We start from the raw sequence: 14,974 nt of genomic DNA, 5'->3' as shown, positions 1-14,974 counted from the left end.
TGAAATGGGGGTGTGTCACATGTAGGAGCAAAAGTTCTTGTTTGTGTTCTCAACATAGTACTGGACATGACCTGTGGTTTACCAGTGGCTCTGCTTCTGTGGGATGTTGATATTTTATTTTAATCTGTTGTGATATTTGGATAATCTTTTATAATCTTTTCAAATATAAGGGCTTTCTTATTACATATGTATGTATATATTTATATGTACATGTATATATTTATATGTATATATGTATATATTTGCAGGGCTATGGGCTTGAACCTAGGGTCACATGTTAAGCACAGGCTCTACCACAAAGCCACCCCCTCCCCCAGCCATATGTCTCACTCTCTCCTTTTTTTTTTTTTAAGATTTATTTACTTATGTATATGAGTACACTGTAACTATACATATGGTTGTGAGCCATCATGTGGTTGCTGGGAATTGAACTCAAGACCTCTGCTCTCTCCAGTCCCTCTCCTTCTGGCCCCAAGATTTATTATTATATGTGTCTGTCTTTAGACACACCAGAAGAGGGCATCAGATCTCATTACGGATGGTTGTGAGCCACCATGTGGTCGTTGGGATTTGAACTCAGGACCTTCTGAAGAGCAATCAGTGCTCTTAACTGCTGAGCCATCTCTCCAGCCAACAGTCTCCCTTTTTAAATTAGCATATAAAGTAATGGGTTTTATTATGACATTCGTGGGTTTTTTTTGTTGATTCGTCTCTCTGAATCTCTCAGTGTTTAAACATCAACATCCTAAACTTGAGGGTGGGTTTAGTGGTACACACTGGTAATCCTAGTAGAAGCCAGGGGCGAAGGATGTGAGCCTTAGAGAATAGAATCATCTGAGCTGTATAGGGGAAGATGCTCAGAAAACACAGCAAGCTGGGAGGGAGGAGGGGCAGCCTATGCCTTTAACCCCAGCATTTCAGGGGACAGTGGCAGCCGGTGAGGCCAGCCGTGCCTGCATAGAAAGTTCTAGGCTAGAGAGATACCTAGTGAATACCCATCTTAAATCTTCAGTGACAAAGAAGTCATTAATAGCATTTCAGTGGCATTTATTATTGTCATTAGTCATAGCAGTCTTTATATGCATGCAGACCAGTAGTACTTACATGTATATAGACTGGACTAGTACTGGCTGAGGTGATAATTAAGTGGTTCCCTTGAAACAGTTCCCCAGAGGCTCCTGCCCAGGGACAGTTCCTGTGTATGAATCACGCTAAGGACCAGTGTCAGGGAGATAACAATTAGGTCAGCTCTGAACTCTAAACGGGATCCCTCAGCTCAGTCTAGGAATGGCAGTGGGGTGTGTGGAGCTGAGGGCCATTCTCTGAGAAGTTAGGGGATGGCTTTTGTTCCCACTGGTGAGTCAGGCGAGCGTCGTTCCCCAAGCAGTGCCCAGTGCGGCCCTCGGATCACAGTCATTTTAGAGCAAAGAGTTGAGTCAGGGGAGTGACTTTGATCTGCCAGATTGTCCAAGCATCCCTGCCTGCCTTTATTCCTCCAAAAGGCCCTTTGAATGATCTACTCTGATCTGTTAACGTGAGCACTGGGTTTGTTAGGTAGGAACCCTGAACCCAAAGTCATCTGCCTTAATTACAGTTTTAGTTTTCTCATCCCTGAAATGGGCAGACTGTGTATCTTGTACCATAGTGTTAGACAATAAAATAATGCCCCTAGCCAGTCTTCGCATACAAACCTTTGGGAGGAAAGGTGGTGTTGTCTTGTCACATAAAGGAAAAGTACCAGCAGCTTTAAGGTGGATGAACAGAAAACACCATCCAGTGGAAGGATACCTTCCTCAGAAACCTCTCCGCTCTCCTCCCTCTTTTTAAAACGGGATGCCGTCTGTCCTCATCACTGAGGGCAGAGTTACTGTACTGTTGAACTTGCCAAGACGCAGGTAGAGGTGGCCACCATCTCAGGGAAACGTCCTTTGTTAGCTATAGGAAGACCATTACCCTGGTCCTACTCCGTGTCCTATTTTCTAAGAGTCTGGGCCAGAAACTGATATGCTGTTTACATTTTAGGCGGGTCTGTGTGTGCTCCAAAACATTTAATGTGTCTCTATTCCAAGCCTTTATAGCCTTTCCAAGTTGTTCACGGAACTTTAGGTGGCAGCGTAGGAAAGGAGACAGTAAATGCTTATCAGCTGAGCCTAAGAACGCACAGGTTTCCAAAAGCCAGTATTCCTGACTGGCTCACAAATGGTCAGATCCAGGCAGGGATAATTGGAGGAAGTGGATCTCATAAAGAAGGTAGCAGGTGACCCCAGAGGATCAGCCAGGCCTCAATTGAAGAACTTGTGACCATCTACCCAGTATACCTTTGCTGGTAAACTCAGCTGTGAGAAAGGCTTGTCCGCCCTGACCAGACGCCTGGCTACTTTGGGTACACAGTGACCTCATGAAGGTCTCGGGGGAGGAAACCCTCCAAACTTAGTTTAGAAATTCCAGAGCAATTTGGTTCTTGGTGAGGTTTGAGTTGGAAGATGCCTCCGCCAGTAGGGTCTCCATCGCTTTTGTAAATGTAATTATAGTTTTTAAAAAAGACATGAGTTGTGATTGATATCTTAGGGTTTCAGTTTGTTTTGAAGTCTTAAACACCTAGGTAGCTTACTTTGGGTCTCAGTGGTTAGAAATAGGCACATTGTTTGTAATAGAGAAGCTACTGGAGAAAGTGGTTATGGAAGTGTACACACACACACACACACACACACACACACACGTGTGCGCACGCATAAGAATAATTTTTTTTCTCAACAGACCTACCTTCTTGAAAAGAAAGTGATATTTTTTTTTTTAGGTGTAACAGACCATAAAGTAAATAACATTCTCTAAAGACACAAATCTATAAACAAAGTATAAATATCTTTATTTAAAATGGATTAAGTTCTGGAGCCTAATGCGTTTGTTGTGTTATCAATGGCTTGTACAAGTCTCTCACTAATCATGTGTTGCCCTCAGAATTACATTAGAAAGCAGGCATGCACTGCCTCATAGATTCTTATGCACAGTGGTAGTGAAACAGAAACTAGATACAGATAGATACTGAGGAGGCTAAAAAGATGAGGCCTCCACACACCTGGCCTCTTCCCTTCCCTCTCTTTGCCAACTCTGCTCCTTTGAGATGTTCTTGCAGACCGTGGAGGAAGCTCTGCCCCCAGGGCCATCTTTCCTGTATCTGGAGATGGGAGTGGCTGGGCACCTAGACTCCTTCCCCAACCCTGCAAAGCTGGCCCTTTGCTTTATAGGCTGTCAGGAGGTGGGCAGTCCTGTCCCCATGCTTTCCCAGAAAGGCCAGGGAGGAGAAGGGAGGAGCAGGGAGAATGTTCTGCTCTCCTAGATGCTTCCTCCCCACCCCTGGGGTACAGGGAGGACAGGATAGGGAGTTGGAATCCAAGGAGGGTCTGAAGGCCATAATTGCCTTTGTCTGAGCAGGACAGAAGTTGCTTGGCTGTTGGTCCTGTATGCTAACCCACGTGTGGTGTTTAGATGCCCAATGCATAGGCAAGTAAAACTGAGAAGCCAAATGCTTCTTAGGGTTTTTTTTTTTTTCCTAAAGAACTGAAACTGGCTTTTCTGGCCCAGCAATGGAGTCAGCTGCTCAAATTACTCCAGGTAGTTGTCGTGGTTAGGTCAGTAAAAATGACTGCAAAGATACAGTAGTCAAGTGCCGTCCGGAAGGCCTCCCTTGTGTCTTTTTTTTTTTTACTTTTTCTTTGCAATGCTGGAAGGAGAGGATTGGAGAAGTAAGTCACTTGGCCTTGGCCTGACTCCTCCTCTTCCTCTCGGCCCAGAGCTGCAGCCACAGTGCTCAGGGTGGCTGCCTGGTGCTCAGGGCTGTGGCCGGATTTTAAAGTATTTTTAAGTTTCCAGCATGGTCAGTCATCGCATACAGGGTTCCTTTTCCTTTTCAAGGGCACCCTGTCTAACCGTTTAGCCACCTCACCCCACCCCACCCCCCCTTTCGGTGAGCCTCCATCCAGTCCAGGAAGGTGAGGATGTTAGCTGATTGACTCTCACTTCGAATGAGCCGTCATTAATGAGTTTTACACCCCAATCAGAAGGCATTCGTGCATTTGTACGCAAGGATGTCAAAGATCCAAATCTTTGAAGGGGGTAAAAAAATGGAAAGAAAAAAACAAACAAAAAGACTTGGCACTCTTTCCAGTTTAAGCTTCGTGCTGGTCCCTGTTAACTAGGCATTTGTCCCTTGGTCTGGAGGTGATAGAAAGTGCCAGTTACTGTGGTATTTAACTGACACCAAACTGCTGTCCAAATGCTTCAGTTAGGCCTAGGCTTCTTAATTGGTGGGGAGGAAAACACACCCAGAAAAAGGAAACTGTACTTTCATTGGCCCTTTAAAAATTTCAGGCTGAAGAATCTGAAGAACACACATAGTGTTTCATTTTAATTAAGAGCCCATGTGTGCTTTCAAAAAAAAAAAGATAGTAGTCAGAATCTCTCCTAAAATTTGAGCCAGTCAAATGGTTTATGTAAGGAAGGGCTCAGCAACTGACAGCCCCGGACTTCTCGCCCAAGGTCAAAGAGTAATTATTGCTATCTAAAATTGTTCTGGAATTGAGGTATTTTAGGTCACTATAGGAAGATTCATCAATACTAGAAATTACATAAGCCAGTTAAGGCACATTTGAAAAAAAAAACGATTATGTTGGCATATTAGAAGAATAGTAAGATGCCTTGGTAGGAGTAATTAGATGAAGCAGATGAAACATGCTTTTGCCTTTTTTTCTTAAGCAACTTCCTTGTTTTCAGGAGGGTGATCATCAGTAACAAGATGTGCTTCTGTGTATCTTACAGGTATCTAAAACAATTCTAAAGCTAATGAAAAGCTTTTATTTTTGTTTTGTTTTTTAATTTTAAATCTCACTTTGTATATGGTGAATAGCCAGAGGCTCCCATGGTAGTGAGCACTTCAGTTTTAGTGACTACTTTTTGGTGCATTGAATGAATTTAATATGTTAATAGTCCTGTGAGGCCTAGAGCTGCTTGGCTGCCCCTTGCCCTGCCTGCCTGGTACTGGCTGAAAAGGTACCATTGTTTGTTCTGCAAACACTGGGTGATGTTTGTTTCCAAGGTGACTGATTCTACTGCTGCTGCTCTTTAAGCAGGGGGGGTGGGGAAGAGAGAAAGTGGCCTTAAACACCTGAGAGCATCCTATTTGTGACGGTCTGTGTCTGTGGGATGTACGTTGAATTTTTTTATTAACTGAGGTCATTTGAGAAAAGCGATTATGTAGAAATGAGAAACGCAGTGTCAATTAACAGCAAGTTCTGATTTAATATATATAGTAAACGTGGTGGTAAGAGATGCTAGAATAAAATCTACTTAGGCTGAAATAAACTGTCAACATTGGAAAATTAAAGAGCTAAGTGAAAGCTATTTTAGACGATAACTTGAGAAATACTACTCATTTTCTGTCAGTGATAATAACCCAATTTATGAAAGCTGTTCAGATAAATACTTGGCAATATAATTAAAATTGGTTATTGATAAAGTATATAGGCCTTCCAAAAATAATAAAGTATATAGTCCTTCAAAAAAAATAAGAGGACATGAAAGATACGTTTCTGGTTTGAATTTTGTTAATTTTTTTCCCCTGACAATTGTAAAGTCGTTGAGGTTCATTTGTACCCAGAAAACTTCCCAGAGACAACAAAATGGATCTAGAGCATCTTTTCGTGGCTGATACATATTGACATAAGTCGTCAATTTGGACGTTTGTATTTTCTCACTGAGAATTTTCAGGTTCAAACTAGAGAAGAATATTCTTCCCGCACCCCCAACCCCCACCAGCGCATAGATGCAGTTAACAGAACTTTGCCTTTTTACTCCTATCTGGTTTAGTACAGTTCATACGCAGGTTTCAGTAAACATTAACTACTTTTATCAGAGCTTGCAGTGTGCTGAATGGTTAGTAAAGAGAGCGTACTGCAACAGACAGATGAAAATGAGAGTCCAAGGTCAGATGGCTGTTGGATTTTTTTTTTTTTTTGATTATTGAGAATTTAGGGGAAAAGCAAGTCATTATGAGGCCTACTGGGTAGCTAGAGCTCTCCTGCCTACCATTTTATGTATAGACACTGACAAGGATTCGTTTAGATGCAGTGCGAGGCAAGGACGGTCTTCCCTCTCCAGAGAAAGCATCCTTCAAGGGATGAAATGTTCTCAAGGCCTCAGCCAAGAAATGAGGTGTAGCATTCATTCATTAGCGTCCTTTGGAAGATCAGGGATTTTGAAGACGGGGCTTTCTCATATTCCTTTCTAAAAAGATGATTCGTGTTTGCTCCCCAATAGTCATTTTGTATTTCTGCAGTTAGTACAGTAACCCGCAAACCAGAGCCCTAAGGATTCAATATCGCCAAATATAGGTAGGAAAAGACACGCGAAGTTTCACATATCAGGTAATATTCTAGAACTCTGGCTGTCAGGTTTGAAAATAAGAACTTGGTTCTCGCCTTTTTGGCAAAAAAAAAAGGGGGGGGGGGTAAAATATCAGCCGCGGATAACTAAGCTGCCCTCTTCCTGCCCCTGCGACCCGGGGCTTTTAAAGCGACGACGGCGGACCGCTCGCCCACTCGCATCGTTGCTTGCCCGGCGGGCGGGCGGACGGACAGGCAGGCGGTTCTGGGTCTGCTCCCAACTGCGGAGGCAACCTAGAGGTTAAAGTTGTCAAAGAAACCCGAAGCCCTCGGGTGTGAGCTTTAAACGTGGTGCATGGGCATCCTCAGGCTCGGGTCTGTCCTTGTCAGGACGCGGTCAGCACGCCGGGTGACCCCACAACTTCCAGGCCTGTGCCCCCCGCTGGGCATCTCCGGGGTCAGTTCGGCCTTGCAGAGAAGGTCGTGGGGGAGACTTGAGGTGAGCAGCCATTATACAGGCACGCGTCAGCGCGGACTGGAGGCGCCCGAGCCGCAGAGCCAGGCCATCCCGGGCCTGCGGGTGACCTCCCCAGCCGAGGGACTTGCGGGGCTTGGCCAGGCTCCGGGACCTGCACGACGCTCGTCTCACTTCGGCTAGAGTGCTGGGCACTCCGCGAGCGGGCCGCGGTGCTGTCAATCATGTCGGCGGTGCCGCCGATTGGCTGAAGCGCCCGTGGGGGGTGGGGCAGGGCGCTGGCATCCCCCGCTGGGGACCTTGAAGATCTGATCTCTCGCCTCTCAGGATCTCCTCGCAGTGTCTGGCTGGAGCAGCAGCTCAGGGGCAGCCAGAGGTTCCCCGGAGCCCGCTGAGCCACGAAGCCTTTAGAAAGAATGCTCTCCGAGACAGCTTAGAAAATGTGGGTGCTGTGAGCAAGACCCTCTTCCTCTTTATTATGCCTTCCTCCTCCTGGCCAGTTCGAGGGCTTTTTAGCTCGTGACCACGTTTGCAGTTTCGGAAGTCTTCAGAGGCCTGCGGCTGGCCGGCTCGCGTTCTGTATTTTTCCCTCAGAACGAGTCCCCTGTTCGGATCTTGGGTTTCCCTCGATGGCGTGGCTTCCTGGAGGGTGGCGCTGGGCTGTGCAGCTGGACCCGCAGGAGGGCCCCCCGGGGAGCAGGAAGTCGGGGACTTCCATGCGGGGACAGCAGCAGAGTGGCAGCAGCCAGGTGGCCAAGCATTCGGAGGCCACGCAGCTCAGCCCTGCCTTTCTGAATCCCCTGCTCAGAAGGGGCAACGGGTTTCTCCAAAATGACTCTCCGTTGGAGGGCAGAGGCAGAGGCCTCCTGCACAGCGCCATGCTGAGCCCGGCCCTCCAGCTCTGCATCCTTCCTGGGAAGCTCACATGTTGCAGTCACTGTGTTGAAAGTGGGGCGCCCTGTCTCATATGAGGGCTTTGTCACATTTCTCTTCGCAGGAAGAGAAAAAAAAAGTTGTTAGGGGAAAAACAGAGCCAGTTTAGTTAGCCTTGGTGCGGCTTCCTCATGTTCTGAACTTGGATATCACACTAGTAAGGATAGCCACTGTTGCTACAGGCCAAAGGTCCCTTGTCACAGAGCCGGCCTGTTAGGTGTGCTCCGTCTTACTCTAGGACAGTCCACAGGGTCAGCTTTGAAGCTCCCTGGCAGGTTCTCTAGTAACCTTACTTACAGTCATGGAACTCAGAACGAGGCTGGAGCCAGGGACCGTGATGCAGCCTCAGAGAAGGGGCCCTCCCACTCAGGACATGATAGTCGCCTAGACCATTTCTCTGTCTTACCGTGAGATGCCTGGCCTACTGCACTTAGGGATTTGTCTCCTTTTTACTTTACTGTTTGGTGACCAGCTTTCTCAAAGCAGATCCATCACCGGGGTGAGAACTTTTCCATGACACAAAACCCACCTCCAGAAGCTTCTGATTGAGTTAGTTGAGGTCAAGGTTAGAAACAGGTAATTTAGAGCATTTGTGTCAAAAAAATTTTTTTTTGTTGAGGTGGGTGTGGCGGCATTCATCTTCAGTCCAAGCATCTCTGTGAGTTCAATCTAGCTAGAGCTACATAGATTCAACACACACATACACACACACACACACACACACACACACAACCATTTGTCTCATCTTGTGTGTGTGTGTGTGTGTGTGTGTAGCTTTCAAAAATCAGTTTTTGGTGAATTCTGGTAATCAAACTCGGGTCTCCAGACTTGTAGCAGATGCCTTTACCCTCTGAGTCATTGTCACAAGCCCAGCAACTAGAAAAAAAAATTTTTTTTTAAACCCCGGATGAAAGGTAAGCCCCACATTCTCCTAACTGCTATTTGCCTGCTGGAAAACTCAGGGTGCTTGCTGTTAAATAGCGTACTGTGGCACCTGTGCTAGAATCATCATGGCCCTCAGCACTGGCAGGTGTAAATGCCACTAATTAATATTTTAAGAACTCAGAGCTCTGACAGAGTTATCAGGATGCTGAGTAGCAGGCACCAGATGTTTCTTTTGTTCAAGTCCTGGAGAAGCAGTGTTTCAGGTAGTCAGGCTATGTCTAATCGCCTAGTCCGATGTCGTTATGGGGCTTGGAGTATTGAGTATTTTCTTTGAGGAGGAAAGAAGCCGGTGTACATTCTGGTTTCTAGTGTGCCTTTCCCTTTCCCAGTATTATCTTTGGTGGAGGGGTTGACTCAGTTATCATTAGGCCCAGGTCCTGTTAGTAGAGGGTTAAAATGGTCCTCAGGCCTCTTTATCTGAGCCGTCTTGCCACAGCCGAAGTCGACAGCCTGCGCCTCTAACTGAATTCAGTCCTTTTTCACTGGGGAACAACAGTAAAGTCAGAGGCTCTTCATGTGGAGAAGACTTCACAGCCCCTGAACAGCCTTTGGTTTCGCAGTTCATGAATGCACCATTTGTTGTTTTGAGCACAACTGTTAGATACAACTGGTCTTGCGGCCCACTCTGCCTGTGACCAGTAAGCAGCCGTGTGGATGGATCCCTCCCCCAAACCCCAACACTTGCCCTTTTTTTTTTGTTGGCATGGACCGAGATTTTATTCACACTAGAATTTTTTTTGAGCCAATCTATTTTTCCAAAGTGTAAATTTCAGAAAATAAGGTTTTTAGTGTGCTAAAACTGGCCTGAGAAATTGAAATAAGTATTTTAGTTGAATTTTAAATTGAAGTTATAAAGTTATCTTTATATCATCTCTTAATCAAATATTGCCTTCAATTCAGAATTTAAGATCCTAGATGCTTTCATAGCAAAAATAAGTGTATGAGGTAGTGGGTTAATTTTGTTTGATTTAACCATTTTATAATGTATGCATACATCAAAATGTGTGCCCCCTAAATACATAAATAATAAATAATAAATACAACCCCCTAGCCCTACCCACTGCTCAGACTCAGCCCAGAGTGCTGGAGTGACTACTGCTGAGGTGTATACCCAGCCTGACATGCTTTGTCAACCACACCATAATAAAACATATTAATTAAAAAAATAATTTGAGGGAGCTGTCAGTTAAACTTTTACATGGTGCTCTGAAGCATTTCTAGAATATTTCTGGATAACACAATAATTCTCTTAGAACAGGGCTCCACACAGGACAATGCTTGTGCTAGCTTTTTCACTTCTGTTTTCTTTTCCTCTCACATGCTCGTTTTGGGCCCTGATTGGTTGCAGTACGTGTTTACATTGAAATTATTCCTTCTTTATCGTTTAAGGTATTTTAGCTAGGGAGTATTCGTTTCCCTTTCTGCTGTGTTTTGCATGTCCACATTGACCTTTCCCGCTGCTGTTGGTCTTGATGGGCAAGGACACGAATGAATTTCTCTTTACTATGTTTCAAACATCCTGTAACAATGGATCCTACATGCATTGATATCCCAGGCCTCTTAGAATGGCTCTGTTGGGTTGCTGGAAATGAAGCCGCTCTGTTTGTTGAATCTTTGATCTGGATTGGCTTGGTATGTTATTCACCTTCTTTTTGAGACCAAGGTCTCACTGCATAGCCTTTGCTGGCCTGGAGCTTGCTCTGTAGACCAGGCTAGCTTTGAACTCAACAGATCCACCTACTTCTACCCAAGGGCCAGGATTAAAGACATACAACACCACATGCCTAGCTATGTAGTTAAGTCTTAAGTAAATTTTCTCCCTGTCTCTGTCTTTCTCAATGTCTGTGCCTGGCTTCCTGCGAGAGCGCGCGCAAGGTGTGTGTGTGTGTGTGTGTGTGTGTGTGTGTGTGTCTGTTTGGAGATTGTCTTGCTCTGTAGCCCAGGTTGGCCTCCTTCAGACTCCTTTGTTCTGAAATGTTTATCTCCCTTTCAAAGAAGTTATGGAGACCCTGAGTTATGTTTGGGTTTTTGTTAAAAATTGGCATACTGAAACACGTACAGGAAGAAGGTGCAGTCTGGGGTGGGATCGTCTCACTTCACTGTTCTTTTGTGAAGATGTCTCCTAAGTAGTAGGTTAGGTGGGGGAAGCAGCTTTCTCAGCCTTGTCCTCAACTTTAGTCTTTCTTGTTTCCATGCTTGGTTTTGATATGTGCCTTTAAAAATGCATAAAGTTGCAGATTGCCCTCCCTTTACCACAGTTTGTGTGTGCTTAATTATGTGTGCTGTTTGAAATGGCAGCTAACGCAGCACAAGGAATTAGCAGGTAGAAACTGCTTTTCCTATGTCAGAAGAGCCAGTGTGGCTTAGTTGATGCTTCTGTTGCTAAGCAGGTAGGTTTCTGGTCTGGAGGCTACCCATTAACCCTATAAGTGCCTAACGGCAAATCGAAAAGATAAAGGGAAATAAGCCAGTGTTTGCTCCTGCATCGTGTTTTGTCTGGGTGCAAGAAAAGTGGACAAGGGCAGCTTACGCTTGGTTTGCTCATTCAGAGGCCAAGGAAGAGAGCTGGGAGAGGAGGAGGACTCCGGGATGAAGGCTCCAGTAGCTGATAGTGAAACTCTCAGCAATATGACCAAAATTCCGGGTTGGATGCTGGTGAGGAATGGGGCTAGCTCTTCTCCGTGGTATTTTCTCTGTAAGCCCGCCCTTAACTGCCCACATGGCTGCGAGGAGAGGAAGGAGGAAGAAAGGGGTTGCTGTTCGCATCCATTTGCCAGAAAGGAGTTAACAGAACATACCACAGAACAGGTTGGGCAAGACTGTTAAAGTCAGCGATGAAGCCTGCCTCCCCCTCTCTCTTCTTCCTCCCTCCTCCTCCTCCTCCTCCTCCTCTTTCTTCTCCTTCCCTTCACCACTTTCAGGACATTAAAGCATCTCTGGACTATGGCCTACACCCCCTCCCTCTCCTGCACCCCCAACTCACTGCCTGGCTTCCCCTCCTAGTCAGAACCCTTGATGTGAATAAAATACTTTGTGCTTGCCGGGGGACTTGTGTGCAGCAGGCAGGCAGCCTGGACAGCTGTTTCTCAGGCAGCCGAGGGTGCCCTCTGTCATGTAACATAGGCCCTATTCAGCAGCAGCATTCCTGAGTATGCATCTATGCCTCTGTGGGACTGTGGAGTGGACAGCTTAGGAGGGAGGGAGAATATGGAGGCGGGAATGCAGGAGTGTGCGCATTCACACGGGGAGCAGTGAGCCACCCAAATGCCACTAAGTCGGGAGACATTGCTTGAAGCATCTTTACTTAGCTCTCCCTTCTGGGGTATCTTGGAGCCTAGGATGCAGGAGAACCGGTTTCATTGCAGGCCAGTTTGTGTTTGATATAAGTTGTACATGGTGTTTGCATGCATTCATACCATAAACATACCTTATATAGTCACGCCTGAGCTCACTATAACATCACAAGGGAAGCGTTCCTAACGCACAGTTCTTTTCTTGCTCAGAGAAGCAGACTCTCACTGTCTATTTCTGGTGTCTTGTGGCCTGCTGTCTTTGGGGAAGGGGAGAAAAAAAAAGGCTCTCGCTTTCCATATTTACACTGTTTCTGATTCTTGCTTGCCTGGCACTCTGAAAGTTAAAAGAATTTTACTGTCATGGGAGGAAAAACAGGATTCTCTGAGTGCATCTGTTTTTGTTAGTGTCTTTAGTGTCACATGCGTTTTGTTTTCTGGGCCCTGATCTCCCACTGTTCTGAGAGCATCCTTTTTATGTCGTTAGGAGAGTCATACCCTGCACATGTAGCCGTTCTCCGTGGCCACGGGGAAGTTTTCCTTCTGTTTCCTTTCTGAGTCTTCCTCAACTGTCCAGATTATTTACCACATGTCACATTAGATGTTCAGGGAAAGGCATGTAGCTTCTGTGGAGCCAATAGTCACGTTCAGAATTTAGCAGAGTCAAGAGACTGAGGAGGTGGCAGTGAGAAACTATTTAAATACAGTCCCTTTGTCCCACACCTTGAATACTGTATTTCAGCTTGGAGTGAGCATCAGGGCATTTGTGGCTCAGATAAGAGATCTGTGTCCCCCACCCACTCCACCCTGCTTGTACTCCCACCAGAGTGTGCTTTTTTTCTCAGGATACATGTAAATAACTTGATGGAAAAGATGGTTTGCCAAGCTGGGACTTGTGTTTTGTTTTCTCTCATTAGCATCATCACAGTGAATCTATATCTGACTGTGTGGCAGTTAATTGTCCCATCCTTTCCTTCCCAAGGCTGATAAGACGCTCTCTGCTTCTGTCAAGCCTCACTGAGTTCTTAATGAAGTAGAACGAAGCTATCATATTTTTTTTTGTAACTTCATTCTTTCAACTTAAATGATTGTGTTTTTCCAAGTAGTCCAAACTGACTAATGTTGAAGTTTCTTCAAAAGCATCAGTAAGTTCATATTAAACAAACAAACAAAAAAAAGGGGGGGGGGGGGCCCGGGTTGGGCACTTCAGAGTCAGAGTCAGAGTCAGATGCAACTCTGTGAGTTCAAAGCCAGACTGGTGTATATAGGGAGACCCTGTCTTAAAAATAGACAAAATCCAACCAGGTGGTGGTGGTGCACGCCTTTAATCCCACTACTTGGGAGGCAGAGGCAGGCGGATTTCTGAGTTCGAGGCCAGCCTGGTCTATAAATTGAGTTCCAGGACAGCCAGGGCTACACAGAGAAACCCTGTCTCGAGAAAAAAAAAAAAAAAACCAAAAAAACAAAATCAAAACAGATGGCTCAAGAGATGGCTCAGTAGTCAAGAGCACTGGCCGATTTGCAGAGGACTCAGATTCTATTCCCAGCACCTACATGGCAGCTCAGAACTATCTGCACCTTCAGCCCCAGGAGATCTGACACCCTCCCCTGGCTTCCTTTTTGCAAGCTTATAGTGCACTGACATGCACAAGGGAAAAACTAAACAAATTTAAAAAAAAAAATCAAAATACTTTCAGGTGATCTACATTTGTTTCTAGATAATTGCTAATTATTAGTAGTAATTCCTCAATATTGGACAATGCAGATGACCTGTTATCACCATGGAGACCACAACAGATTGGTTAGTATGGGGTCGGCTCATATGTACTCTATCACTTAAGCAGAGGTAGCTTACATGGCAGACAGAGAGCTAGTGTGGTGACTGTAGTATATATATGGTGGTGATTTATAGGTTCCAGAAGCCACACAAGTATTAAATCCTGGCAGTAATATCCCTAACTTTGCTCTGTGTGGTATGCTAGCAATATTTATACTGTTTTTGTTTGTTTGTTTGTTTTTTGGAGACAGGGTTTCTCTATAGAGCTCTGACACACATCTTTAATCTCAGCAGTCAAAATGCAGAGGCAGGTGGAGCTCTGGATTTGAAGCCAACTTGATCTACAAATCCAGGACAGCCAAGTCCACCCCCCTATACGCAAGTGACACAGCTATCCCCAGCCCCATTGGGCGTGCATCATTTTGTTTTAAAGAGACAGGACCCTACTTTGTAGCTCAGGCAGGCTTTAAAACTAGTTCCTGTCCTTTTGCTTCAGCCTTCCATCTGCCGGGATGGGATTGTAGGCTCAGGACCATGTTCTAATAATCAGACTCGTAGATACATTTGAATACTCAAGACTTCAATATATTCACTTTCTTTGAGACTTCTCTGTACTTAGATTTGCTGTAGCACATTTCTAACCCTGAAGGATAGAGTAAGCTTTAATGCTCCTCTTCAGGCAAGCCCTTGGTGTTTTTCCTAAGGGAAACTGTTCATTTGAATATTTAACTAGAGTTAAAATTGGGTCTTGCCAGTATCCAGGGAAACTCTGACTCCAGATTGCCACACTAAAGGTTGAAAGTATTCTCTTACATTGTAGTTACTTTTGACACTGTCCAGCAAGGGAAAATGCATTTGAATTACATAGAAGAAATAGGAATTAGTTGTCTGCCTGCTAGAAGAACAGCTGGAAACGTAATTAAAAGCCCGGATTTCCCCAGAAGCAAGTAGCAGGTTTGAGAGCTGACCTTTGAAGTGGGGTTAGCACAGGGCACATGTGCAGAAGGGGTGTTGCTGAGGGCTTGGGGTCGTTTGCCTTTGAAATCCATGGCAACTGGCAGAAGTGACCTGTAGCAGGTTGGTGGTGGCTACTCTGTGATGGATCTTGTCATATCCGCTGGGTGGGTGGAGCCTCAGGGACAACTGTTAGAGTAGAGTGGCAGAACTGGAGGTGCAG

The 14,974-nt window shown here is 45.4% G+C and overlaps 1 protein-coding gene across 10 annotated transcripts in view; it reads left to right on the top strand.

Annotated features, from left to right (window-relative positions):
• Rreb1 (ras responsive element binding protein 1) overlaps positions 1–14,974 on the top strand; it is a 178,313-nt gene that overhangs the window by 79,897 nt on the left and 83,442 nt on the right. Inside the window, exon 1 of one of the 10 annotated variants that reach the window (XM_052157472.1) lies at positions 6,853–6,876. The exons of the other annotated variants lie outside the window; for them this stretch is intronic. The gene's annotated coding sequence lies outside the window, so the exon portion shown is untranslated. Of the gene's footprint in view, positions 1–6,852; positions 6,877–14,974 lie in introns of those variants that run through there. 10 annotated transcript variants of the gene reach the window in all.

The sequence above is a fragment of the Apodemus sylvaticus genome, chromosome 14 (genome assembly GCF_947179515.1).
Source record: "Apodemus sylvaticus chromosome 14, mApoSyl1.1, whole genome shotgun sequence".
In the NCBI taxonomy this organism is placed as follows: domain Eukaryota; kingdom Metazoa; phylum Chordata; class Mammalia; order Rodentia; family Muridae; genus Apodemus; species Apodemus sylvaticus.
Note: the sequence above shows the minus strand (reverse complement) of the source record. Positions and strands in the feature narration are given on the sequence as shown.